The sequence below is a fragment of the Nycticebus coucang genome, chromosome 6 (assembly GCF_027406575.1).
Source record: "Nycticebus coucang isolate mNycCou1 chromosome 6, mNycCou1.pri, whole genome shotgun sequence".
NCBI classification, from domain to species: domain Eukaryota; kingdom Metazoa; phylum Chordata; class Mammalia; order Primates; family Lorisidae; genus Nycticebus; species Nycticebus coucang.
In genome coordinates this window covers 118,296,940-118,323,896 of record NC_069785.1, presented here as the reverse complement: position 1 = coordinate 118,323,896, position 26,957 = coordinate 118,296,940, and the positions used below count along the sequence as shown (strand labels likewise).

At 43.8% G+C, this 26,957-nt stretch overlaps 1 long non-coding RNA gene across 1 annotated transcript in view; it reads left to right on the top strand.

The window, feature by feature from the left end:
* The window catches only part of LOC128588097 (uncharacterized), a 51,995-nt gene that overhangs the window by 12,362 nt on the left and 12,676 nt on the right, over positions 1–26,957 (top strand). The window contains exon 5 of the long non-coding RNA XR_008380715.1: positions 12,012–12,157. This is a non-coding gene — a long non-coding RNA (uncharacterized LOC128588097). The remainder of the gene's footprint in view (positions 1–12,011; positions 12,158–26,957) is intronic.

The following is a 26,957-nucleotide window of genomic DNA, read 5'->3' as shown; positions in this document are numbered from 1 at the left end:
GGTGGGAGACAGAGCTGGAGAGGCGCCCTGGACCCTTGCAGTGGGCCCTTGCAGTGGGCCCTCAGTGCCGCCGAAGGCATCAGCACTCCATCCTCAGGGCAATAGGGAGCCATCAAAAGGTTTCAACCAGAGAGTGTCATAACCAGAGCGTTTGGGACAAGAGCTGTGGACAAATTTGAAACTGGGGAGTAACATGATCTGATGTGTATTTTGGAAAAATCAGTCCAGTGGTGGTGTAGAGAGAGGACCAGCTGGATACAGTGACGAGTGAGGAGGCTGAAACCAAGGCCTGACAAGAGATGATGGGAGTGCAACTAGGGAGCTGTGGGGATAAAGAGGAAGGCTGTCAGGAGATGGGACTTACAGGACTTTGTGACGACTGGAGGAGGAAGTGAGGGCGGAACCCAGGACGCCCCCGGGTTATCCCTGGCTTGGCAGTAGCTGCATGGTGACGCCATTCACTGGGTTGGCTCCACCCTCTCACCTGCCCATAGCAGGTGGGGCTGCTCTGCCTTCCTCCCTTCTCTCTCCTCCAGATCCCCTTAAGTAAGCTCACCCCCTGCCACGGCCGTAAGCAGAGGACGCCTAACATTTATCTTCAATCTCCGTCTCTCCTCTTGCACCTCCTGCGTCCATTAAAATACAGCCCATCCCAAACTAAACTACCACAGATCTTCCATTTCATATACATGATTCTGAAATTGGGATATGTCTTACAACTGATGTGTACCTTTAATGGGATAGTATTTTTATTTTCCCCAAAGTTATTAAATATATGATACATTTTTATTATTGATGATGTGTTAAAATCAAGCACAGTAAATACAATAATATCTCTCCTTGTCCAGCTCAGAAATTGCTTTAAGGTTAATGAGTATCACCACCCTCATGTCAATAAGCTAGAATCTTGTTACTCAACCAGTATCTATAGAGTGGCCTTGTGCGCTGAACATACATTTACTTCTATCGTCTCTCCTCCCTCCCCCTGCCACCACCTCCTACCAGTTCATCAGTTGACCCTACCTCTGAATACCTTCAGGCTGCCCCTTTCCCTCGAAAGGTTCAGCCTTCTTGATTCTGGGAGGACCCTGGGAGGGTGGCAGGCCCCTCCATCTGGGCTTTGGTCTCCAGTTACGTGGGCTCTTTTCCATGCATTTTACTCATGGTGGTCAGAGTTTGAGAGTCATTGCGTCCTATAATATGGGGTTCTTTTTGCTTTTTTTGAGATAAAATCTCCCTCTATTGCCCTCAGTAGAGTGCCATGGCATCATTATAGCTCGCAGCAGCCTCATACTCTTGGACCCAAGAGATCCTCTTGCCTTAGCCTCCTGAGTAACTGGGAGGCACGTGCCCAGTTAGTTTCTCTATTTTTAGTAGAAAGGGGTCTCACTCTTGCTCAGGCTGCTCTAGAACTCCTGAGCTCAAGCAGTCCACCTGCCTCAGCCTCCTGGAGTGCTAGAATTACAGGTGTGAGCCACTGTGCCCAGCCTGCAAAGTGTTCTTAGCAGTCATACATGCTTTGAACAGCCCTGCCCACGGCCCATGAAGGACATTCAAGGTCATATCCAGCTGGTCCATATGAGCCTCCTACAGAGGCCAGAGGAACTCTCTGATCACTCTCTTCCCAAACATTTTGGTCATGTCACTCTTTTGCTTAAAGCCCTTTGATGGTTCTCATTTGCCCTAAAGATAAAGTGCTGATTCCTCAGCATTCCTTTCCATGACTGTCATGAAAAAAGAAATTAGTAATTATCACCACCTAACATAGCATACATTTTACTAATTTGTTATTTTCCCCCACTAGAATGTAAGCTCCATGAAGGTGTTAATTTTTGTCTGTTCTGTTTGCTATCACATCCTGAATGTCTAGCATCTAATAAACATGCCATAGATGTTTTTATTTTTATTTTTTTAATTGTTAAATCATAGCTATGTACATTAGTGCAATCAAGGGGTACAATGTGCTGGTTTCATATACAATCTGAAATAATCTCATCAAACTGTTCAATGGGCTGCTCTCATCAAACTGTTCAATGTAGCCTTCATGGCATTTTCTTAGTTATTGTATGTAGACATTTGTATTCTGCATTTAGTAAGTTTTGCCTGTACCCATTCTAAAATGCACCATAGGTGTGGCCCCACCTATTACCTTCCCTCCACCTTAACCTCCCTCCTCCCGTCTCCTCCCTTGGCCCTTTCCTCATATTCTTGTGCTATAGTTGGTTTATAGCCTTCATGTGAAAGCTATAAATTAGCTTCATAGTAGGGCTGAGTACATCGGATACTTTTTCTTCCATTCCTGAGATACTTTGCTAAGAAGAATATGTTCCAGCTCCATCCATGTAAACATGAAAGAGGTAAAGTCTCCATCTTTCTTTAAGGCTGCATAATATTCCATGGTATACATGTATCACAATTTGCTAGTCCATTTGTGGGTCCATGGGCACTTGGGCTTCTTCCATGACTTAGCAATTATGAATTGGGGGGCAATAAACATTCTGGTACAGATGTCTTTGTTATATTGTGATTTTTTGGTCTTCTGGGTATATACCTAGTAGAGGAATTATAGGATTGAATGGCAGGTCTATGTTTAGATCTCGAAGTATTTTCCAAACATCCTTCCAAAAGGAACGTATTAGTGTGCATTCCCACCAGCAGTGTAGAAAAGTATGCCCTTTTCTCCACATCCACGCCAACATCTTTGGTTTTTGGATTTTGTTATGTGGGCTACTCTTACTGGGGTTAGGTGATATCTCAAAGTAGTTTTGATTTGCATTTCTCTGATGATTAAGGATGATGAGCTTTTTTTCATGTGTCTGTCTTCTTTAGAGAAGTTTCTCTTCAAGTCCTTTGCCCACCCTGAGATGGGATCACTTGTTCTTTTCTTGCTTATATGTTTGAGTTCTGGTTATTAAACCTTTTTTTTTTTGTAGACTCTGTCTCACTTTATGGCCCTCGGTAGAGTGCCGTGGCCTCACACAGCTCACAGCAATCTCCAACTCCTGGGCTTAAGTGATTCTCTTGCCTCAGCCTCCTGAGTAGCTGGGACTACAGGCGTCTGCCACAACGCCTGGCTATTTTTTGGTTGCAGTTTGGCCGGGGCCGGGTTTGAACCTGTCACCCTCAATATATGGGGCCAGCACCCTACTGACTGAGCCATAGGTGCCGCCCTGGTTATTAAACCTTTATCAGAGGTATAACCTGCTAATATTTTCTCCCATTCTGAGGGCTGTCTACTTGCTTTATGTACTATGCTCTTGGCTGTGCAGAAGCTTTTTAGTTTGATCAGGTCCTGTAATGTATTTTTGATACTGCTTCAGTTGCCTGGGGAGTCCTCCTCATAAAGTATTCACCCAAGCCGATTCCTTCAAGAGTTTTCCCTGCACTTTCTTCAAGTATTTTTATAGTTTCATGTCTTAAGTTTAAATCTTTTATCCACTGAGAGTCTATCTTAGTTAACAGTGAAAGGTGTGGGTCCAGTTTCAGTCTTTTACAGATCACCAGCCAGTTCACCCAGCACCATTTGGTAAATAGGGAATCTTTTCCCCACTGAATGTTTTAATTGGCTTGTTAAAGATCAAATAACGGTAAGTAGCTGGATTCATCTCTTGGTTTTCTATTCTGTTCCAGACATCTACTTCTCTGTTTTTGTGCCAGTACCATGCTGTTTTGATTACGATCGATCTATAGTACAGTCTCAGGTCTGGTAGCATGATTCCTCCTGCTTTGTTTTTATTTCTGAATAATATTTTGGCTATTCAAGGTTTTTTCTGATTCTATATAAAGCAAAGTATTATTTTTTCAAGATCTTTAAAATATGACAATGGAGCTTTAATAGTAATTGCATTAAAATTATATATTGCTTTGGGTAGTATAGACATTTTAACGATGTTGATTCTTCCCAGCCATGAGCATGGTATGTTTTTCCATTTGTTAACATCTTCAGCTATTTCTTTTCTTAAAGTTTCATAGTTCTCTTCATAGAGATCTTTCACGTCCTTTGTTAGGTATACTCACAAATATTTCATCTTTTTTGCACTACTGTGAAAGGAATAGAGTCCTTGACTGTTTTTTCAGCTTGATTATTGTTGGTATATATAAAGGCTACAGATTTATGGGTGTTGATTTTGTAGCCTGAGACATTGCTGTATTCCTTGATCACTTCTAAAGGTTTTGTAGTAGTGTCTGGTGTTTTCCAGATATACGATCATATCATCTGCGAAGAGTGAAAGTTTGATCTCTTCTGACCCTATGTGGATACCCTTGATCACCTTTTCTTCCCTCATTGCAATGGCTAAAACTTCTATTACAATGTTAAAGAGCAATGGAGACAATGGCAACCTTGCCTGGTTCCTTATCTAAGTGGAAATGATTTCAATTTAACTCCATTCAGTATGTCTGTTAAGAGTTTCTCTTATAAATTGAGGTGCATTCTGGTTGGGTGCATAAATATTAATAATTGAAATCTCATCATATTAAGTATTGTCTTTAACAAATATGAAGTGTCCATCCTATCCTTCCTTATTTTGGTTGGCTTAAAGCCTATTGCATCTGCGAATAGGATTGCAATGCCTGCTTTTTTCTGCTTTCCATTTGCCTGGAGTATAGATTGCCATCCCTTCATCTTGAGTCTATATTTGTCTTTTAATGTAAGATGAGATTCTTGTATGCAGCAGATATCAGGCTTGAGTTTTTGTATCCAGTCAGCCAACCTGTGCCTCTTTAGAGGACAATTTAAGCCATTCACATTAATTGAGAATATTGATAAGCCTTTCAAGGATTTGGTGGACATTTTTAATCCTTTTGCGACTGTGGAAGTTGGAATTTGATCAAAATTTTCTGGTGGGTTTACTTTTGTGGTGGAGGATTATGCTGGTCTTTATGGAGGATAGGTCTGAGAATATCCTGGAGAGCTGGTTTAGTTATGGCAAATTTCTTCAACATGTGAATGTCATTGAAGTATTCAATTTCTCTGTCATAAATGAAACTCAGTTTAGCTGGATACAGAATCCTGGGTTGAAAGTTATTTTGTTTTAGGAGATTAAAAGTCAATGACCATCCTCTTCTAGGTTGAAAGGTTTCAGCAGAGAGATTTTCAGTTATTCTAATATTCTTCCCCTTGTAGGTGATGGTTTTCTTTCATCTGGCTGCTTTCAGAATTTTTTCCTTCATACTAACTTTAGTGAAATTGATTATGATGTGTTTGGGGGATGTCTTATTTGGGTTGAGTCATGCTGGAGTTCTGAAACTGTCTGCTATCTGAATTTCGGAATCTCTTGGCATGTCTGGAAAGTTGTCTTTCATAATCTCATGGAGAAGAAACTCTGTGCCTTGTGAAGCTACTTCATTGCTTTCGGTAATCCGTATAAGATGAATATTGATTTTCTTTTAATTATCCCAGAGCTCTCTGAGAGAGTGATCTGTTTTTGCCCTCCATTTCTCTTCCTCTTTGAGAGTTTGGGAGCATTCGAAAGCTTTGTCTTCAATATCAGAATTGTTTCTTCTCCTTGCTCCATTCTGTTATTGAGGGATTCGACTGTGTTTCTCAAATCTTTGAGGGCTGCAACTTCTTGTCTCAATGTGTCAAAATCTTTGGTCATTTGGTCTTTGAATTTGTTGATTTCTTGAGATATCTTTTGGGTTACTGCTTTGAATTCTAGTTCTATTTTATTTGCTATCCAGATTCTGAATTTGATTTCTGACATCTCAGCTATTTGTTTGTGCATGGGATCTTGTGCTGTGTCTGCCCCATTGATCCTTAGGGGAGTTGATCTACTCTGATTATTCATATTGCCAGAGTTTATCTGTTGATTTCGCCTCATGATTGTTTTTACACCGTTCCCTCTAGCTGTTCTCAGTTGGGGAGGTGCCTCTCCAAGATTAGACCCCAGTGGGATCACTCTATTGTTGCTGGTTCTTTGTAGGGAGTGACCCTGTTAAGAACTCCCAGCCAGGAATTCTGTTTGTGGGAGGAGCTCTGGACTGTGATACACCGGATCCAGCAAAAGGGTGGTGGGGGGCGGGGGTTGGTGCACAGAGTTTTGGGAGTGCCTGGAACCCAGTGACTTTGGCTCAGAGAGCCCAAGACTCCAGCAGTCTCTGGCCAGGAGAAGGGCTCTGCACAGAGGCAGGAGGTCTCCAGAGGGCACATGGCTACCAGAGTCCCTGGCCAGATGAGTGGGTCGGTGTAGAGGCAGGGAGGGTACAGGAGGGAGGACACGGGGTTGCGGGGCTCCTGGACTTCCTGGTCAGGGCATGTGGAGGCCCAGCAGGCACAGCTCTTACCAGTGTCTGGGCAGGGGCAGATCGCTGATTGTGTGCAGCTCTTATGGAGGTTCAGGTACCAATCACTGATTGCGTGCAGCTCTTATGGAGGTCCGGGCACCGATTGCTGATCGTGCACAGCTCTTACAGAGGTCCGGGGGCCGCTACATGTGGTGTTTTTACATTCTTGAGATACTTCATATAGGATACTGATCTTCAGTTCCAACCACGTTGCTACTACATGACCCAGAAATTTTGTTTCCAGATGTTTGCCTTTAAAATGCCATTTATTCTATGAATATTGTCTTGAAAGAAGTCAATTTTGTCTCTTAGATCAAAATATAAAGCAAGCTTAAAGAATTAGGGGAAATGTGTGAAATCTGTTTCGTCCTATAAGGTGGCACCTCTGCTAGGTCTTTCTCCCAAAACGTTAGTGCTATGAACTGAATTGTGTCTCCCACCCACCCAAATCCATATGTTCTGCCATAGATGTTTGTTGAATGATTGACCCACAAAATATATCACTAAATATAATTATGTGTATTAATTATTCGACACTTTACCATGTTATATCCTGGGAATAATTAGGCCTCATGAAACTCCTTGCCAATGGTCCAGGTGCAAATGTACAGGAGAACCTCCCTCCATTAAAGACCAAAGGCCAGGTAGAAGGAAGGTGGGATTTACACAAAGAATTTAATCATCAGTTATCAACCTTGGCTGCATGTTAGAATCACCCTGGTAAAAATACCAATGATGATTGTGCTTTAGGGGAGACAGAGAATTGAGAGACAGTGGCAGGACAGCAGATGGGTCAGAGAGACCTCAGGGCTTCTCCTCCAGTTCAGCATGTCAAATCACCATATTTTGGGATATTGATTTATGAGCTCAGACAATTTTAAAATAGCTGAAAGAGATGATTCAGAATGTTTCTGGGACAAAGAAATGATAAATGTTTGAGGTGAGAAATATCCTAAATACCCCGATTTGATCACTATACATTGTGTGTGTGTCTCAAAATATCAACCGCACCCCATAAGTATGTACAATTGTTATATATCAATAAAAAAACTCAATTGGCTTTATTAAAAATTTAAAAAGGAAAAGTACCAATGCTGGACCCAGTCCAGAAATTCTGATGGAATGGTTCTGGGATAGGGGCTTGAACTTAAAATTTCTTTGTAAGCTCGCCTGTTGACGCTAATGTTGAGGATCATTGCACTGTGCTCAAAGTGGCTGAAGGCTAGAGAATGAGTCGGTCTTGCACACAGGCCTGCCATGGAGGTTAGAGGGGAGGGGGAGCCATCTCAGGATTGACCAAGGCACTCTCATCTTTGTTTTTATTTATTTATCTAGCTTACAACAACCTCCAACTTCTGGGTTCAAGTGATCCTCCTGCCTTAGTCTCCTGAGTAGGTGGGTCTACTGGTGCCCACCACAATGCCTGGCTAATTTGTCTACTTTTAGTAGAGACAGAGTTACACTCTTGCTCAAGCTGGTCTCAAACTCCTGAGTTCAAGTGATCCTCCTACCTTGGCCTCCCAAAGGGCTGGGATCACAAGTGTGAGCCGCCCCTGCTGGTACTCTCCTTTTTTAATGAAGGATGATTGAGTATTCCTGTTACCAACTAGGCGGATGAGGACATAGCCTGGGAGAGGAGGTTTCATTCTCCATACATTTATAATTGTGAGTTTAGGTGGAAATCACATAGTTCACTTCCCAGCAGCTGGAAAACTAAAGCGGGAGCCTGCAATAATGTGAATCTGAGTCTGGATTTAGGATATCATGGACCCCTCCACTCATGGAGGTGACCAGCGGTCACTGCCCTTACTGCATACTAGGTTCCCTCTTCTGTCTCTTTTCTTTTCACTTCCACGCTTAGCCAGTGCGAGAGATGCAAGACACTCCTGTGAACTAGAGAGAAAATGTTCTATAACTAGAGAGTTAGCATGGTTGTACATCTCGGAATAAACTAAAACACACTGAATTATTCACTTTTAAAACAATGAGTTTTATGGCCTATGAACTGTATCTCAATCAATCTATAATAAAATGCATTATAAAATTCACAGGCCCATGTGAAGTATAATTATCTACAAATGAGGATTTGGAATAATGGGTAGGGTGGGGGTATTTGTGTGTTTGTTTACTGTCTACTGGGGGCTTGTGCAGATACTTCCACCACCAGGTGTCGTCTCTTCCTCTTCAGGCCCACAAGCCACCTCTAGATGGTCTTTATTGTCAAATTTACAATGCCTGGCTGATTTTCGATCTGAGAAAAAGGCAGCAGTGCTGTTATTATATACAATACCATGGCTCTTAGAAGTGTGTTTTTTTATTGAAATGATCTAATCTTCTTGCCTCTGCAGTTCCCTTAACTATAACCAGTTAAGGCTGGTTACATCATTCCTCGTAACCCTGTATTGTGTGTCAGACCACCCGTGTACCAGCTTCTAATGACTCTCTCAAAGGTTTTTACTATGCTTTTTTGGTCTATGATGACCATAAATACAAGTCTTAACCGGAGTATACCAAAAAATGTGAGCAATCCTTTGTATTATGGTCACATTAAATTCATCCTTTGGAAATTCCTGGCAGACATTGAACAAGGCATTGTACCGTCTTGTTTTGACTTCCTAGGTACCTGAGAATGTGATTTCTTCCAATGCTGACTTCACTCTGGTCTTTGCATGTTGCCACCTGCAGGGAGGATAGATGAGGAACACACAGGTGGAGAGAGAAGGGCTGTCCCCTTGTCTGAGATGGGTTAAGATTAACCTGGAAGAACATGATGTCACTAGTTCAGTTGGAGTCAAGAGAGGACATCAATTAGAAGGGCCTGTTGGCATTGTGTCACAATGATGTCTAAAGCCCTTGGAGAAGATGGTCCAGGCACCCCAGGGGACTGTCTGATATGTGGCCCAGACCCTGCAAAGGGGATGGGATGCTAGGGGTGGGAGAGCACAGGCACCCCCATTGCTCTTGAGTGCTGTAGACTTGAAGATGGGACTATGATTAAACACAGGCAGATGAGAGTTGATACGTGGGTCCACAAGCCGCACACACAGTCTAAGCCCAATAATGGGTGGTGGAGCTTTGACAGTCTAGATTTCAGAATTCATGTTGTGACTGATGTAAGTATTACCAAAAGAAATGTGACAATATCATTCTGGCAGTCTAACCTTGTGCAAGTCCACTGAAGTAATACTGACCCATTCAGCAGAAGCAATTAATTTGCCAAGCTGCCCTCCTGGAACCAGGGACCACCCATGAGCGACTGGGATAGCTGGTCAATGTCATGTGTAGGACAGAGAGTCTGAGAACACACCAAAGAGGTAAACAGGGTAGAGGGCCTATGCAAGTCCTAGTCCAGTCCTGGGGTGCCCACCTGGATGACTCTGCTAGCCCCAGCAGGTCCAGACATTGTAGAAGAAGTGTGGGCTCCACACCTCAGAGCAGGGGCCCTGTTTGCCCTGATCTAAGAGTGGTATGGTTTTCAGGATCACCTCTTACTATCTTGTTTCCAAGTTTCTTAGTTTAAAAATTCCACACAGGGAATTTGTTTGTCCTAGCTATCATTTTTGCTCTGGGCGAGTAGTACTCAAAGCATGGTCTGTGGACCCCTAAGTGTCCCCAAGACTCTCTCAGAGGTCTGTACAGTTAAAACTATTTTTGCGATAATACTAAGATATCACCTGCCTTTTCCAATATATTGATACTTGCTAGAATAAAAGCTATGGCATATAAAACTGCTGGTCCCTTGGCACCAATCAAGGCAATGCCACCAACCATTCCAGTAGCCATTATGTTTTTCACCACCATGCACTTGCAGGAATAAAAAAGTTATTGATAAAATAGTAAACATTATTAATTTTAGTAAATCTCAACCTTTGAGTATGTGAGGTTTTTGTTTTTATTTATTTATTTTTTTAGAGACAACGTCATAATCTGTTGCCCAAGCTGGGCATGAGGGTTTGAGTGATCCTCCTGCCTCCACTTCCTGAGTAGGGTCTTTTTAAAGTCTGTGTGCAGCCCTTGTGCTGCAGCATGACGTACAAGGAGAGCCTCCAGCAAAAGCACTGACGTGACTGAGTTGCAAGCCGAACTAGCAACTTGTGATAATTATTTTTTTGGTATTCATTTCAATTTTTATTTGATATTTCCAAAATTAAAAAAGTCAAGATTCTTACACTAATTATTTCAACTGAGACCTTGAAAAGCAATTCAGTGTGTACAACAATGATTTTCCCCTTTAGGTTCTGCTGTTTTATTTTTCTTTTATTTATTTATTTATTTTTATTAAATCATAGCTGTGTACATGGATATGATCATGGGGCATCATTCACTAGCTTCACAGACCGTTTACCAAATTTCACATATAACCTTGTAAGATGCACCGCTGGTGTAATCCTACCAATCCTCTTCCCTCTACCCACCTTCCCCCTCCCTCCCCTCCCTTTCTCCCCTCCCCCTATTCTTAGGTTGTAACTGGGTTATAGCTTTCATGTGAAAACCCTAAATTAGTTTCATAGTAGGGCTGAGTACATTGGGTACTTTTTCTTCCATTCTTGAGATACTTTACTAAGAAGAATATGTTCCAGCTCCATCCATGTAAACATGAAAGAGGTAAAGTCTCCATCTTTCTTTAAGGCTGCATAATATTCCATGGTGTACATATACCACAGTTTATTAATCCATTCGTGGATTGATGGGCACTTGGGCTTCTTCCATGACTTAGCAATTATGAATTGAGCTGCAATAAACATTCTGGTACAAATATCTTCGTTATGATGTGCTTTTTGGTCTTCTGGGTATATGCCCAGTAGAGGAATTACAGGATTGAATGGCAGATCTATTTTTAGATCTCTAAGTGTTCTCCATATCTTTTTCCAAAAGGAATGTATTAATTTGCATTCCCACCAGCAGTGCAAAAGTGTTCCCTTTTCTGCACATCCGCGCCAACATCTCTGGTCTTGAGATTTTGTGATATAGGCTAGTCTCACTGGAGTTCGATGGTATCTCAAAGTAGTTTTGATTTACATTTCTCTGATGATTAAAGAGCATTTTTTCATATGTCTGAAGGCCGTGCACCTGTCTTCTTCAGAAGGTTCTGCTGTTTTATACAATGGTGTGATTGACAAAATTGGATGGCATGTGTCTGGTTGGAAAATGTCATCTGTTTATAAAAAAAAAAACATGCAAATAGTTTCTACTTTGTCTGCAAGTCAATTCACAATAACTTCTTATTTTCTTTTTTATTTAGGAGGCACATGAAAGATTAACTGTCATTTTTATTCAACTACCTCACCAAAAAAAAAAAAAAAATCACATGTGACAGTCCCAATACTCTGTAGTACTGGAGGGTTGGTGTAGATGTTATTATTATTATTATTATTATTTTTATGTTGCCCTCAGTAGAGTGCTGTGGCATTACAGCTCACAGCAACCTCAAACTCTTGGGCTTAAGTGAATCTCTTGCCTCAGCCTCCCGAGCAGCTGGGACTACAGGTGCCCACCACAATGCCTGGATATTTTTTGTTTGTTGTTGTGTTTGTCATTACTGTTTAGTAGGCCCAGGCTGGGTTCAAACCTGCCAGCCTTGATGTATGTGGCTGGCGCCACAACCTCTGTGCTATGGGTGCAGAGCCTGGCATAGATATTATCTTTAGTAGATTCAACTATTTAGCTTGTTAATATTGGCTCTTTCACTTGTGAGAATTATTGACAGAAAACATTTCCTTATTCAGATTTGGTTTTTAGTAGAAATTTTCTTGAAAATGAATGGAGTGAGCCTGAAGCTTCAAGGAAAACAATCTGATGGTGCTGCTGCTGCTGCTATCTGAAGTTTCAAGTGACCATGAGGATCCACCGTCAGCTGGCAGCTTTCTACCAGGTAAAGATGTTTCTGATGAGATTGGGGGTGATATTAGTGAGTATGTCTTTTTAATATCCTATAATAAAGTATGTCATTTGGGAAATCTACATAATTTAGTAAACCAATATTTTCCGAATGACCAAGATATGATGTTCCAAAACTACTCAAGCATAAAAGATCTACTTAAAGTAGTGGGTAGACCAGTGGATTTTAATATAACAATATGAAAAACTGACTGATACAGTTTCACATATTCCATAGCAACTAACTTTTGAGAAGCTACTCTCTTGAATCTGAATGTCATATCAAAGGAGAATATTCACAATTATCTGAAATGGCTATTAAAATACTCCCACTTTTTCCAACTTTATGTCTGTGTGAGGCTGGATTTTCTTCATATCTGTCAACCAAAACAATGTATCCGAGCAGACTGAACGAGAAACAGAATCTAGCTGTCATCTACTAAGCCAGACATGAAGGAGACTTGCAATGCCATTCTTCTAACTAAAATTTTTGTTTCGGAAAATTTAGTTGTTTTCCATAAAAATATTTGTTTATATTAGGATGTAGATGTAATGTGTTTACTATTTATATGTTTATTTATTATTATTATTATTATTATAGATAGGGTCTTATTTATTTATTATTATTTTATGGACAGGGTAAATAAAATATAATTTATAATAATTTGTAAATTATAAATATATATTTAATTTATAAATTGTAAAAATATAATTTATAATAAATACTTATTATTTTTATAGACCTGTCCATAAAATAATAATAATAAATAAATAAACATAAAAATGGTAAAGTGCAGTGCTGTAATCAGAGCTCACTGCAGCCTCTAACTCCTGGGCTCAAGCAATCCTCCTACCTCAGCCTCCCAAGCTGACTATTGGTGTGCACCATCAATGCCTGGCTAATTTTTCAGTTTTAAATTTTTGTAGAGATGAGGTTTTGCTATGTTGCTCAGGCTGGTTTTAAACTCATGGGCCCAGGTGATCCACCCACCGTGGGTTCCCAAAGCACGGGAATTACAGGCATAAGTTACCAAACCAGGCCCCATTTTAATGTTTAATGAGCATTTTAATGTTTAATGTTTAAAGGAACTCACAAATAAATATTTGTAGAATTAAAAAATGTGGTACATGTTAATAGATATATGCCACATAAACAAAAATTCTCTATAGTCCTCAGTAATTTTGAAGCATGTGAAGATATTCTGAGCCCCCAGATTTGAGCACCCCTGCTCTGTGTCATGCTGGAAAGCCTGGGAATTGGTAGTGCTTGGTCAGGTGTCTCCTATTACAAAATCATCTGTGGTAGAGAGCTAAGGGTCTGGGGTAAAGGCATGGCCATTACTACCCATTCAGCAGGTCATGGGGGGAGAATCCACCTGTTATAAGGAGCTGTAGAGATAGCAGGTGCCATGCCCAAATGGCCAATTTTGGCTTATCCTTGAGATACTATCTCCATGAAGTGCTCTCTGGGGCTAACTGGGTCATTCCCTAGCATCTTACCAAACCTCAAAGCCTTGACACTTAGATGTTGGGTTAGAGCGTCCTATTCATGGAATGTTTTCACCATGACAGTGAAACAAGTGGGTGAAGAAACACACATGGCCCTGCCCTCATGGAGCTTATAGTCAGATGAGGAAATATTGCACAAAAAATTATATAATTACAAATTTTGCTAACGTCAATTTTATGCTAAGACTTGAAGGATGGCTGTAGTCATCCAGGCAAGGAATGGGCCCTGGCGTACGTGTGTCAGTGTTCCTGTCTAGGCACAGGGCAGTGTGTGCCCAGGGACTTGGGATGTTTGAGGATTGTGAATGGCTAGGAGGGATGAAAGTGTAGTATGGTCTTGGAGGAGGTCCAGGTGGTAATTGGGGGCCAGGCTGTGAAAGGATTTTGAGGCTATGTAAGGATTTGGGATATGTGTATACATTTTTTCCTGAGCACTACTGGAACATTTTAAGCAGGGGAATAAAGTGATCAGATTTGGTTTGGGTGGCTTATTCTGGCTTTGGTGTGAAGAATAGCTGAAACGGGACAAGTTTGCAAGCTGAGAGACTAGTCAGGGGTCCATTTGAGAGCTAATACAGTAGAACCTCCATAGTGGACCTCTATTCATTAACCACCTCCTTCCGTTGACCTAATTTTCATAGACTGGACGTGCACCACGTGTATTTATCAGTACAGTGACCTAGGTCCTTATGTTGACCACCTCCTGTGCTGACCAGTTTGTTACAGTCCTTTGGGTGGTCAACTTGTAGAAGTTCTGCTGTAGATGATGTTGGCCTGGGCTAAGGGTCATGAAGGAAAGATATAGATGGCCTGAGAGGTATTTTAGAGATAGAATATTCTGAGTTTGGTGAAAGAATGAATGAGGGAGAGGTAAGGGAAAAAGAGGCACCAAAAAATTATCCTGGTTTCTAGCTTGATTACCTGGAGAATGCAAGTGCCATTCTTCAAATGGGAAGACTGCAGGAAGGGTCCTCTGAAGGGAAGGGTAAGCACTCTGTTTTGCACTGGCTAGGTGTGAGGAGCGTTCAGAACAGGAAGCAGCCTTAGTGAAGGGGAGCAAGGCTCTGGGAGCCTGAACTGGCGAGGTCGGAATGTTCCTGGTATGGAGTGGGCACTGCCTATGTACACACTGGTGTTCTGTGCCCTTTGCAGCACTACCTGTGCTCTTTCCTCACGAGGATCGAATTTCCTTAGAAGTTTATTTGTATCATCCAGCGCTTCCAGAGCTACTATGGGGAAAGTTTGGGAGAGGCTGGCAGCTGAGGCTGGGCTCACTAGACTGGCCACACTTCTGGGCATCCTGGAAGGTGACATCAGAGACTCAAAGAGGAAAAGGGAGCTTGGATGCACATGTTTAATAGGCCCATGACAATGCAAAAAAAAAAAAAAAATCAGACTGTGTCCAGCTCAGCACCCCAAGCCCTGCTTAGAAGTGAGGTAGACACCACCAGTCTTCTGTGGCATAGGATACTGTGTTTTTCAGAAATCCCAAATAATTCCTGGGTTTTGCTGCACAAATACCTCAAGCACAAATGGAAGGGAAGACAAATAAGTCTGAAGCTCTGCCAGTAGCTGAAACCAATAAAGCAAGGGAGAGCGAGCTTGCAAAACATCAAAGCAAAGCCAGTTTTCCTCCAAGACTCCAGGCTAGTTCCAAACACAGTCATCAAATGTATGGAGGAGCAGAGGGCTTGTCCTGGGCTGGGGTTGTGACAAAAGGTCCCCTTTGATAGAGGTACTCTTGTTCAACACTTTTCTACGTGTTTTAGCTACCAAGTAGGGTGGTACATAGCTTAAGGTGGTGATGACAACCCCTTTACCCACACCAGCATTGACAGAGAAGGTAGCTAGGTTGGGTATGGGTTGGGGGGATGTAGCATGGAAGGTTCTAGCTGGAACAGAGATGCTGGCCCAGGGTACTCTGAAGTCTTTAATGGAAATCTTTTATTTCTGTATACTCAGCCTAGTGCTGGCTGGGGTAGGCAACTATTCTTTGGTGAATATGTGTGCTATTGTACTGTGAACTGCTTTTAGGGAATAACACAGAGGGGATAAAACTTCCCAGGCCAGGGGAGGAAGTGCTACCAGAGGCACCAACCAGGAAGCTGGGCAATCTCCCAGGGGCTTATTGAGAAAGATGAGGCTGTTAGAGGAAAGGAAGGGGACAGAGGGAGGAATGCTGGTCAGAACGGGAGGACAAGGGCTGAAAAAGGGGAGCAGAGATAGAGAGATGGAAGATCTCTGATGGGGATCAGGGCTCGGGGCAGATGGATGTCCTGGTAGCCCTTCTGGCCAAAAGGAGCAACAGAGATGGTAGTTCCAATGGAGGGATGGAAAACTACAGTGGAGATTGTACCCTAGCTGGCAATTTTGCCAGCAGGGCCACTCAGCCAGCCATGGCGCTATAGACTTTCTCAGCCAGTATCCCCAAATGCCCCTCATATCATGTCATTCCTCAATGGCTCACCAATGCCTGTAGCTTTAAGTCTAACCTTCATTTATTCAGGCACTCAATCCATTTATTCATTAATTAATTTTAAAAGCATCTATTTGCCAGATGTAGTGGCTTATGTCTGTAATCCTAGCACTCTGCAAGGCTGAGGTAGGAGGATCTCTTGAGCTCAGGATGAGACTAGGCCAAGTAATGGTATGACCTCATCTCTACTAAAAATAGAAAAATTACCTGGGCATTGTGGTGGGGACCTGCAGTCCCAGCTACTCAGGAGGCGGAGGCAGGAGGATGGCTTGAGCCCAGGAGTTGAGGTTGCTGTGAGCTAGGCTGCTGCCACTTCACTCTAGCCTGGGCAACAGAGTGAGACTCTGTCTCAAAAAAATTTTTTTTGAAAAAGCATTTATTGAATACATCCTATATGCCAGGTACACGCTAGGTACAAGGGCTATAGTAGCATAGTCATTGTCAAAGTGTGGCCCCAGGACCAGCCACATCAGCATCACTTGGTGTGTTAGTTACCTGTGGCTGTATAAGAAATCACTCCAAGCTTAGTGGCCTCAAACAGCAATAACCATATATTACTTCTCATAGTTTCTGTAGGTTCAGGGTTAGGGTCTGCCAGGAAGTAGCAGTCAATATTGGCTGAGGCTGCAGTCATCTTTGTGCTTGACTAGGACTTGGAGGATCTGGATCCAATGTGGCTGGCAAGCTGGTACTGGTTGTCAGTGGGAAGCTTCAGTTTTTTCTATGTGATCTTTCCACAAGGCTGCTTGAGTATCCTTACAACATGGCGGCTAGCTTCTCCAATAATGAAAAATCCAAGAAAATAAGCTTGAAGTTGAAATTTCTTTTATAAGCAAGTTTTAGAATTGTACACCATTGACTCCACAAAACCCTGTCAGTCACATAAGTCAACTCTATTCAATGTGGGAAGATACGCCACAAGGATATGAATACCAAGAATCACCAGGGCCATCTGTGAGACTGGGAATTTATTAAAAACGAAAATTACTGGTTTTGCCCCAATACCTACTGAATCAGAAACTCAGGGTGGGGAACTACAATTGGTGTTTTAACATGCACACTAAAGTCTTGTGAACCACTGCAGTGATGTGTGAAACAATCTCTGCTCTCAAGTTGCTCATGGCCTAGCTGAAATTACTAAGCAATTGTGAAACAATGTTGTATCAAACACATGGGGAGATGTCAGGGAAGGTTTCTTAGCCTGTCATTTAAGGTCTGCTTTAACCTCATCTGATGCTCCTGTTTTCATTCCTTTCCTACTTGGGACCTCTGCTGTGGCCTGATGTCTTTCCTGTCTCCTTTCCCCCACATTTTGCTTATTCCCCCACATTTTGGATCAAGCTATTGAATGTGATGGCATCTGGCATAGTCCTGACATATAATAGTTGTTCAATAAATGCTTCCTCCCTGAATCTCTGGGCACTCAGAATCTGACTCATACTACCTGATCTTTGATGTCACTGATGCTTTTTGTCTTTTTTCCCCTCAAAAATAATTCTCTATTTGTGACAATTTTTATAGTTCTTATTGCTGTGTAAATTCCATTCTTTATTGTCATCTTCTATCACCACCTCCGGGTGTTGGAGCCCCCACCTGCAGCGATAGGCTTAAATCACCACCCACTCCCTCTCACCCAAGAGAAGAGCCTCCAATGTGAGTACCTCTAAGTTGGTCTGTCTTAGCTAAGGCGCTCCTGCAATGCATGTGGCCCCAAGGTAGGTGGGACTGATGGGAGAGAGTCCCCTTTTACAGTCTAGTATCTGCCCCATTCAGTTATGGCAGGCCACCTCCTGTGGCTGAGAAAAAGTGAGACTCCAGGAAGAAAGACCTGCAGGATTCCTGGCTTTTTTCATCTACCAAGTGGGTAATCCTGGGCAATTCCTTTTCACTAGTTCAAACCTCTGTATTCTCAACCATGAAATGGTGCCCATGACAGCCCACATCTGAAGGGTCATAGATACATTAGTAAGGAATGGATATGATAGAATTAAACTATAAAATTGCCATGGAAATAAATGCTAATACTTAAGAGTTTTTGGTTACTTAACACATTTATTAAATACATCCAGGCCTCATATCAGGCCCTGGATATAAAATGATGAAAGAAGTCCCTTAATGATCATTTGAAATTGTGCAACGATTATCAGAAAGATGTACACAAAGGTAGACAGACACCTCAGAAGAAAGGTCTCGAGACTGTATGTGTGGGGGGAGACTGTACAGGTGAGTGGAGATTGTGTGGGTGGAGACTATGTGTGGGTGGAGACTGTGGGCGGAGCCTGTATGTGTGGGCGGAGCCTTGTGTGCTGAGACTGTGTGGGCAGAGACTGTGTGTGTGTGAAGGTGGCATGAGGGGGCAGAAAATCTAAGGATCTAGAGGAGGGAGGAGACAGGGACCAGAATCAAATGTGGCCTGTCCAGGGGTGGTTCTCCAAATCTTTCAGCCTACTTTCCGCACTCCCCTGAGGATCCCAGCCACCCTTGCAGCAGCCCATTGCTGACCTGTACCTAAGGGGAAATGAGGACCTGTAGGAAGAAAGGGAAGTGGATCTCTGAATTCTTCTGAGTTTGGTTTCACCTGGCAGAGGCCACTGCCCCAGTGACCATTATTCCTGCCTCTAAGGCCATCCTTCTAGCCTCATCGTCATTTATTTTTTTCTTAATGTGGCATCTGAACTTAAATATTCCTCAGATTGTCCTCTTTATTAAAAGCAGGCATCAGTTCTAATTGTCTCTAAGACTAATTCTCCTGTACAGCTGGCTTAATTGCAGATGTAAACATGCTTAACAACATCATTTGAACTTGAACAGCCCACGTGGAGAGGGGTGAGGGTATTAAGAAGAGTCAGTTCAGCAGGGATCTGTTTGGGGGTATCACAGCCTGCTGGTTGGCTTCTAGTAAGAGGCTGTATTTGTCCCCTCTTTTGCTAAGTGATACTCTTCCTATCCCTCTGTCCTGGGAAGAAAAGCAGTCATCTGCTTGCCTCTGATGAATTCACGTTCAGAGCAGATGATAGCTGGGTGCAGCAGAAAAATCCCTGAAGTGGAATCAGGAGACTGGGTTTTGTCCCAGCCCTGTCAATAACTAGCTGGTATCCTCGGCCAAGTTACAAAGCGTCTTTATACCTTATGTCCTCATCTGGTGGGAAGTGGAAGGCTGAGGGTGATCCTTAAAGGCCCGTTCTGCCTGGGATATCGAAGGAGCCTGTAAGCTTGTTTCATGTGCGTGAAACAAACCCAGCTGCTTCTCAAGACCTCACTTTCCTCATCACAAGCTGGAATTTCTTTGCACCCCAGCATTTTGGTATTTATTGCCCAAAAGATAAACATTGCAATGCTACTGCTACCCGGCAGCCTACACATAACACTTTATGTCCTATATCTCTTAGAAAAATTCAAATGAAACACTGTAAAGACAACCTCTGGGGACTGTCCAGTCCTAGATTTCATGGCGAGGCTAACTTTGAGTTTGTGTCAGTGCCTGAATTTAAACTGCCATCTCTCCAACCCAGTGTGTTCCTGTATAAGGTGATAGTCTCCAGTATCATTACCGAACTAGTTTATCTTTGGTCATTAAGGAATTTAACTCCCTGTATCAAATAGCTGAGGAGCTCTTGTGATGTGTAAAACCCTATGGTTGATAATGTAGACAGCAAAAAAGGAAACAGTGCTCTCTTCCTTAGGATGTGGTTTTATAGAAAGGTATTTTATGCACTGATTGTCCAAAGGGGATAACTGTGCGTTTTGAGCTTTTTAAGGTCTTAGCACATTGCCTTCAAAATAACAGCAATGACATTTTTTTTTTTCTTTTGCAGTTTTTGGCCTGGGCTGGGTTTGAACCCACCACCTCCAGCATATGGGGATGGCGCCCTACTCCTTTGAGCCACAGGCGCCGCCCATCAATGACATATTTTTTGTCTGTTGCAAAACTATGTGCTAGCCCTGAGGCTGAGCACTTTGTTGATACTTTCTCATTCAGTCTTCAATACTCCTATGATGTGAGAACTGAGGCCCAGAGACTTTGAGTAACTTGCCAAAGTTATGTAACTAGTAATAACAGAATAGAGATTGAAACCAGGCCTGCCTGCTTCTAAAGCTCATGTTACCTTATGAGTAGTCTTCTTTGTGTAAAGTTGACGATCTGAAAATATTGGTTGAGTAATTGAGTAAGTGAACAGTGAGTGCTTGAAAGAATAAATAAATAGAAGAACTTTGGAAAGACCCTGGGAGGCTTGACTGGGTTATATATGCTGCCCCCTATAGCTGGGTATGCCCTTTGGGTGCTTTTTAGTTCTAGTCTGATCTTGCCTTGTAACAGACCCACCCCTATGCTCAGCACACCTTACCGACCTTTTAATTTGAATGGAGCCTCTGCTTTCAGTAAACCAGATAATTTCTTTTCATTTCACTTTCTCCCTCACCTCCAGGCCAGGCTCATTTCCAGCTTAGCTGTCACACAGTCCAGTTCTTATCCTGAGATCCCGAGATACCCTGGGATACCAGAGTTACTCACTTATCTCCTTTGCAGAGTCCTAGAATTGAGACCAGCCAGAGGAGCGGAGGCAGCCTGGTTCATTGCTGCCCTCAGCCTGCTCCCCACAACCTTGTCTATGCACAGAGTTTCTGGCAAACTGAACCAGAGACCCCCGAGCTGGGAGGCACTGGTCAGTGACAGCCCTTCCACTGGGGAAGCCCCACTTGATGCCACCTGGTGTCAGCCCTGGGAAGGCTCTATGAGGTCAGGGATGCCTCCACGTGCTGACTGGGAAGGCCGTGAACCCCTCCAGACCTTGCTTTCTCTGCCCTCCCTCACTGGAGGAGCTACCTTTGTGTTGGTGTCAGCGTCCGTGTTCCCTTAGTCCCCTTTAGCCTCCCTGCAAAGCTCAGCCCTGCCTCCAGAAAGGCTGAAAGACTCATTCCTACGGAAATGGAGAAATCAGGGCTATCCAGACATGGGAGGAAGGAGGGGGAGGAGGAATGGAGAGCGTAAGTTAGTCTGAGGGGTGACCCTGACCCTCCGGCGGGGGGGGACGGAGGAGCTGGGGCCCTGTGGGAGGAGGAGTGGCTCCTCCTGGGCCTGTAGGTTGCACACTCCTCCTCCTGATCAGTGCAGAGAGAGAGAGAGAGAGGAGAGAGAGAAAGAGAGAAAGAGGAGAGAGAGAGAGATAGGGTCAGGTTTCTTGAGAGCTTACTACTTTGTTCCAGGCTTGCAGGGAGTTGGGCCGACTTTTCTCCTCTTACAGATGAGGCATCTGCGGCTTAGAGAGGCTAAATAACTATTCTCATAGCAAGTGATGGGACAAGAGCTTGAAGCCAGGTATATGTGATTTCAAAGCCCCTGTAGCTCCCCTAAGAGTGGGCATTCCCACCTGGTGCATTTCACCCCTGTGTGGGACCGGCCCCTCTCCTCCCCTGCTTCCTGGCTGCTCTCTGCAGCTGGCTCAGACCAGCGCTGCTGGAGTTGGATGGTGAACCCCGTGCTAGGGTGAGTGTGTCTGCATGCCCATGTGAGCTCACACCACACACACAGTGTGGGCCGTGCAGAGAGGAGGAGGAAGGCTTATGTCCCTCGGATCCATGGCAGGGTCTGCAGAGATGCCGCCTCAACACCACGCGGCCAGCTCCTGCCCCTGCTCCAGCTCTCTGCTCTTCCCTGAGGTGAGACTCCTTGGCCTCCCTTCCCCAGGCTGCCCAGGACTTCAGAGGGTCTGGGTGCTATTGTGTTGCAGGCTTTACTCTCCGTCCCTGTGGGGGCTGTTGCAGATGGCTCACATGTGGTGTGTAGCATCAAGTCAAGTTTATTTTACCCAATTCCCCCTTCTTTATGTGCTAAAAAGCTTTAGGGAGGAAAAAAAGGCTCTTCCAGAAAATTACACCCTGCTTCTGCCTTTCTGCTGCTCTAAGGAAGTCGTTTAAGATGGAAATTAGAGCTCATTATTGCACATTTAATTACCCACCCAATGAATGGCATATTTAATGGGAATGGCAAAATTCTCCAATATGTGTAAGATTTCTAGTTCATACATCTCCGACATGTTGCAAAATAATTCATTAACTAGAGATACGAGTTGCTGGGGCTGCCTCAAGGGAAAAGCAGAGGCAGGAAGTGGGGCCCGATGATGGACGAGGCACTTAGCCCCGTCCCCGGGAATGAGGTAATACAGGGTCTGCTCCCACTGTGCCCTGAGGTGAAGGCCCCTCCTCACCAGGGCAGGGCAGGGAGATAGATCAGCACAGGGGGCGCAGGAGCCTGGGCAGGCTGGTTCTTGGCCAGGCACGGAGAAAAGGGGGAGGACAGCATATCTCCAGCCCTTCTCCCCACTGTAGGTTCCCAGGTCGCCCACACAGATACATGAGCAGCTGTGGGCTGGGGAGGGAACTTCAGAAATGGCAGGGGCAAGGAAGGAATTTCTGAGGCAGTTATAGGGGGACAGCCTCCATCACCTCTGCCCCCTGACTAATCTCTACCTGTGTCCTGTCAGCTTTGACTTCAGGCTGTTGTTACATTTTAGGGATATTTGTTCATTCATTCAACCAGCAACATTTATGGAACATCTGCTATTTGTGGAAAATCTGTTTATTAATTCAACCATGCAAGCAATCAACCTTCTTATTAAGTGCCTATTATTCATTCCTTTTCTCATTCGTTGTAAGCAATGAACTAACCAGACAATATATATTGGATCACTTAGTCATGCAACCAGTCACCATTCACAAAGTACCTACCCTCTGACCACCATCCACCTATCCACCCTCCCACCCACCCACCCACCCAAATATTTGCTGAATATTAAATGCCTATTCATTCATGCCATCAGAAAACATATATTAAATCTCACTTCAAACCAGGTGTTGTGTAGACACTGGAGAAGCAAAGGTCAAGACACAGATTCCATCTTGAAAATTCCTTTCCTTTGTGGCAATCCTCATTGCCTCAATAATAGACTCTGTGTGGTGAGTGATAGGACCTAGGCTGGACCCCCTTGTGGATTTGGTAACACTACCACTTGTAAGAGTCACTCACTCCAGTCCAGTCCACAACAGTACCACTTGTAAGACTCCACTGACTCCAGTCACCTTGAAAGAGCTTATAGTCAAGTAATAATGTTAATATCCAACATTTATTCAGCATTGCATGTATATGCCCAGCTCTATGCTAAGTGCTTTAAATATATAAACTTATTTCCTATGGGAGGTGGCATGAAGAAACAGGCATAGAAATTTCTCAGTGTCACACAGTTGTTTTTGTTTCGAGATGGAATCTCTCTCTGTCATCCAGGCTGGGGTGCAGTGGCACGATCATACCTCACTGTAGCCTTGAACTTCCAGACTCAAGCAATCCTCTAGCTTCAGACTGCTGAGTAGCTTGGGAATACAGGGACATGTCACCATACCTGGCTAATTTTTTTAATGTTTGTAGAAATGGGATATTTCTACAACATCCCATGCTATGTTGCCTAGGCTGGTCTCAAACTCCTGGCCTTAAGTGATCCTCCTGTGTGTGCCTCCCAAAGTGCTGGGATTATAAGCAGGAACCACTGAGCCTGGCCTCAGAGTTTGAATCCCATCAGACAGACTGGAGAGTGTGTGCTCCTAACCGGACACTGCCTCCCTGGGTGGAGTGAGTGGGGCAGCAGACACACCTTGCATAGTCCTATGGGAGGAGAAAGGGGAATTGGCTCTGCTTGGAGGAGATAGAGAAGTTAGCATTTCAGCTGGATCTTAAAGAAGGGAAGTGGGCAGAGACACTGCAATGTTCAGACCTGGGAAATGTGTACAAGACACAGTTTCCGTCCTTGAGATGCTTTCAATCTAAAAGGAGAGGGAAAATATGGGCACAAATGACTTCAACACAAGGAAGGGTAGAGGTAGGTGGCAGGTGTGAGCTGGAGTGAGTGACTCTTACAAGTGGTACTGTTACCCAGTCCACAAGGGGGTCCAGCCTAGGTCCTATCATTCACCACACAGAGTCTATTATTGAGACAATGAGGATTGCCAAGGAGGAAAGGAATTTTAATGGAAAGCTGTCTGCCAGGAAGAATAGTCTCTAATCCGTCTGCCTGGCCAGCTGAGGACAAGCCAGGGCTTTTACAGTGGGTGGTGGAATGCAGTCAGGTTGCATGGCTTGGAAGTCACAGGGTCTTCAGCCGGTGTGATTCCAGAATCAGCTGTTGGTGGTGGGTGGTGAGTCCTGTGGAGAGGCTAGGTTGTTAGGCTTGACTGGTAAAGTCTGAGGAAACAAACTTAGGAAGGGGGTCATTTAGGAAGGCTCGTTACACTATAAATGCAGTCTGCAGAGAGTAGCGGAGGGAAGAAGGAGTCCTTCCAGCTGGAGGTTATCAGAGATGCTGTCATGGAGGAGACAGAACTTCAGACAGACCTTGGGCAGGACATCCCAAGGGAAAAGGGACTGGGGAGAGCATCCAGCAGGGGGCGTGGAAGGAGAAGACGTAATGGGGGAAGCTCGAAGTGGTTAGAACCAAGATGGTAGAAAGGATACCCAGGAAAAGTAAGGTCTGAAAGAACAGGTCTTCTCGCAGAAGCCCAAGGACACTTCTGCAAAGTCCTCCCTGTGGTGACTCAGCTCTTAGGAATTTGTAGAAACTTAACTTCCTGGGACCTTGAAACTAGCGCTTGCTTCTGCTTCTGTAAAAGCCCGCACTCACCTTCTCCAGCTCTATTCAAACTGACCAATGAGAAGGGTACCCATGCACAAGGAAACCTTGGCTGGAGATAAAATGGAAAGGACAGAGCCAGTTGGAGAGCTCTGCCATTTTTGGACTCCAGTCTGCTGTGGCTCCGCTGGCTGAAATAAAGTCCTTCTTTTTTTAAAAGAAGACGTTCTGGTGTTTCATTCTCTCCATTGGACATCCATTTCTGGCAACATGGTGACACCATCCCCAACTTTTAAGTAGATTATCTAGGATTAAAATTCACATTTCCCTTTCTTTTCCTTTCCCTTTCCTTTCCTTTCAACAGAATCTTACTCCATTGCCCCAGCTAGAGTGTAGTAGTGTCATTATAGCTTAATACAACCTCAAACTCCTGGGCTCAAGCGATCCACCTGCCTCAGGCTCCGGAGCAGCTGGGATGACAGGTGCACACCATGTCACTTGGCTAGTTGTTCTATCTTTTTGTAGAGTCAGGGTCTTGCTCTGCTCAGGCTGGTCTTGAACTCCTGGATTCTAGTGATCCTTCTGCCTCAGCCTCCCAAAGTACTAGAATTACAAATGTGAGGCATTGTGCTCAGCCAAAATCCATATTTCTTATTCAATATTCACTATGCTGTCTTTTACATCTTGGGTTCTCTAATCTTTGCGTTGCCAAATACGTCCTATTTACTCTCTGATGCTCGCCTTAACTAGCATCTGCTCCACACATCCTCCCTCTACATTTCTCTGGTTGATCATAATCTCAATCCCAAGGCTACCCGTGGTTTATACTGTATATGCATATCTTCTCTTTCCTGTTGTCTCAAAACCTTTAAAATACAAAGTATGGTATAGTGGTTAGTGTATGACTTCAGGGATCTTCAATTTCTTAGACGCTCAAAATCTCACTGATGCCTACTGCCCTCTTACAGCTATTTGATCTTAGAGAAGTAGTTTTCACAACTGGAAATGAGATAATAGTGCTTGCCTCATGGGGTTGTTGTGAGAATTAAATGAGATAAGGCAAGGAAGTGTTAGTAATTGTGCAATAAACACTAATTATTTTCTTATTAGGGCGAGTAGGAGGAAGGTGAGCCAGCCAAGTTGACAGATAATTCCTGGGGGGAGGACAAAACCCTGAGGGTAGGGCTTATTATGTTCTTTGCCAAGTGCAAACCAGGAAAGATCATTGTTACATACCTATTATGTGCCAGGCATTTAATGACGCTGTCTAATCTTCACAATAGTCTTCCTAATTTGTATTTCTAATTTTATTTTACTGAAAGAAAAAAATGCCTAAATTTCAGCAAGTTAAAATAACTTTGTCCAGGTCCCTCAACTCACAATGGCAAAACTTGGACTTGAACTCATATCTGTCTGACTTGCAGAGCCAGTGCTCTCTGCCACACCCCTGGCCTCTGGCACTAGAGTGCAGAGCCAGAAGAGCTAGAGGCAGACAGAACGCAGCCGAAGGCAGGTCTCAGGACTCAAACAGGGCAGGTCCCAGGTTCCCAGTGACTCGCCCCCCCAACTGCTGATTTCTCCTAAGAGGCCCTAGGTAATGACTCAGCTGGGAGCCATCCACCTTCTAGACCTAGAGGGAGAGAATTCTGAGGTAGATAATGGCTATTACAATGTAATTTACCTTAATGCACTGCTATATTGTTCTTAATGTATACCCCATTGTGTGTGCCTCAGAGGCAGCCTGTTATAGAAACCTTCCTAAAGAAACTATCTAACCCAGCCACTGTTACTTTTACGAATGGGATGGGGTTTAAACGATCTGGCCAGGCCTGGGCCTCAGTATCGTAGTTTAGATTCTGGGCTTCCAAGAAAGTGGCAGGAGGAAGACTCCGTTGGAGTCAGGAGTGGCATAGAAGGCCTTCTGGGGTGAGGCTTCCTTTGTCTTTGGATTCCCTGACCCCAAAGCCCTGTGGTGCTGGAACAAAGCTGCCAAAGGCCACCTGGGGGGTTTCTGCCTGCAAGTGGACTGAATTCTTCATGTTAATAGAAAGACAGGTCAGAAGAAAGGAAAAAAAAAAAAAGACTTAATAAGTATCCTTCACGTTAAGTTATTAGGGAGTCTTGTGGCAGATTGCTGGCATCTGGGGACAGTGGGTCAAGTCTCAACTCAACCCTTACCTGACTGGTATACAGAA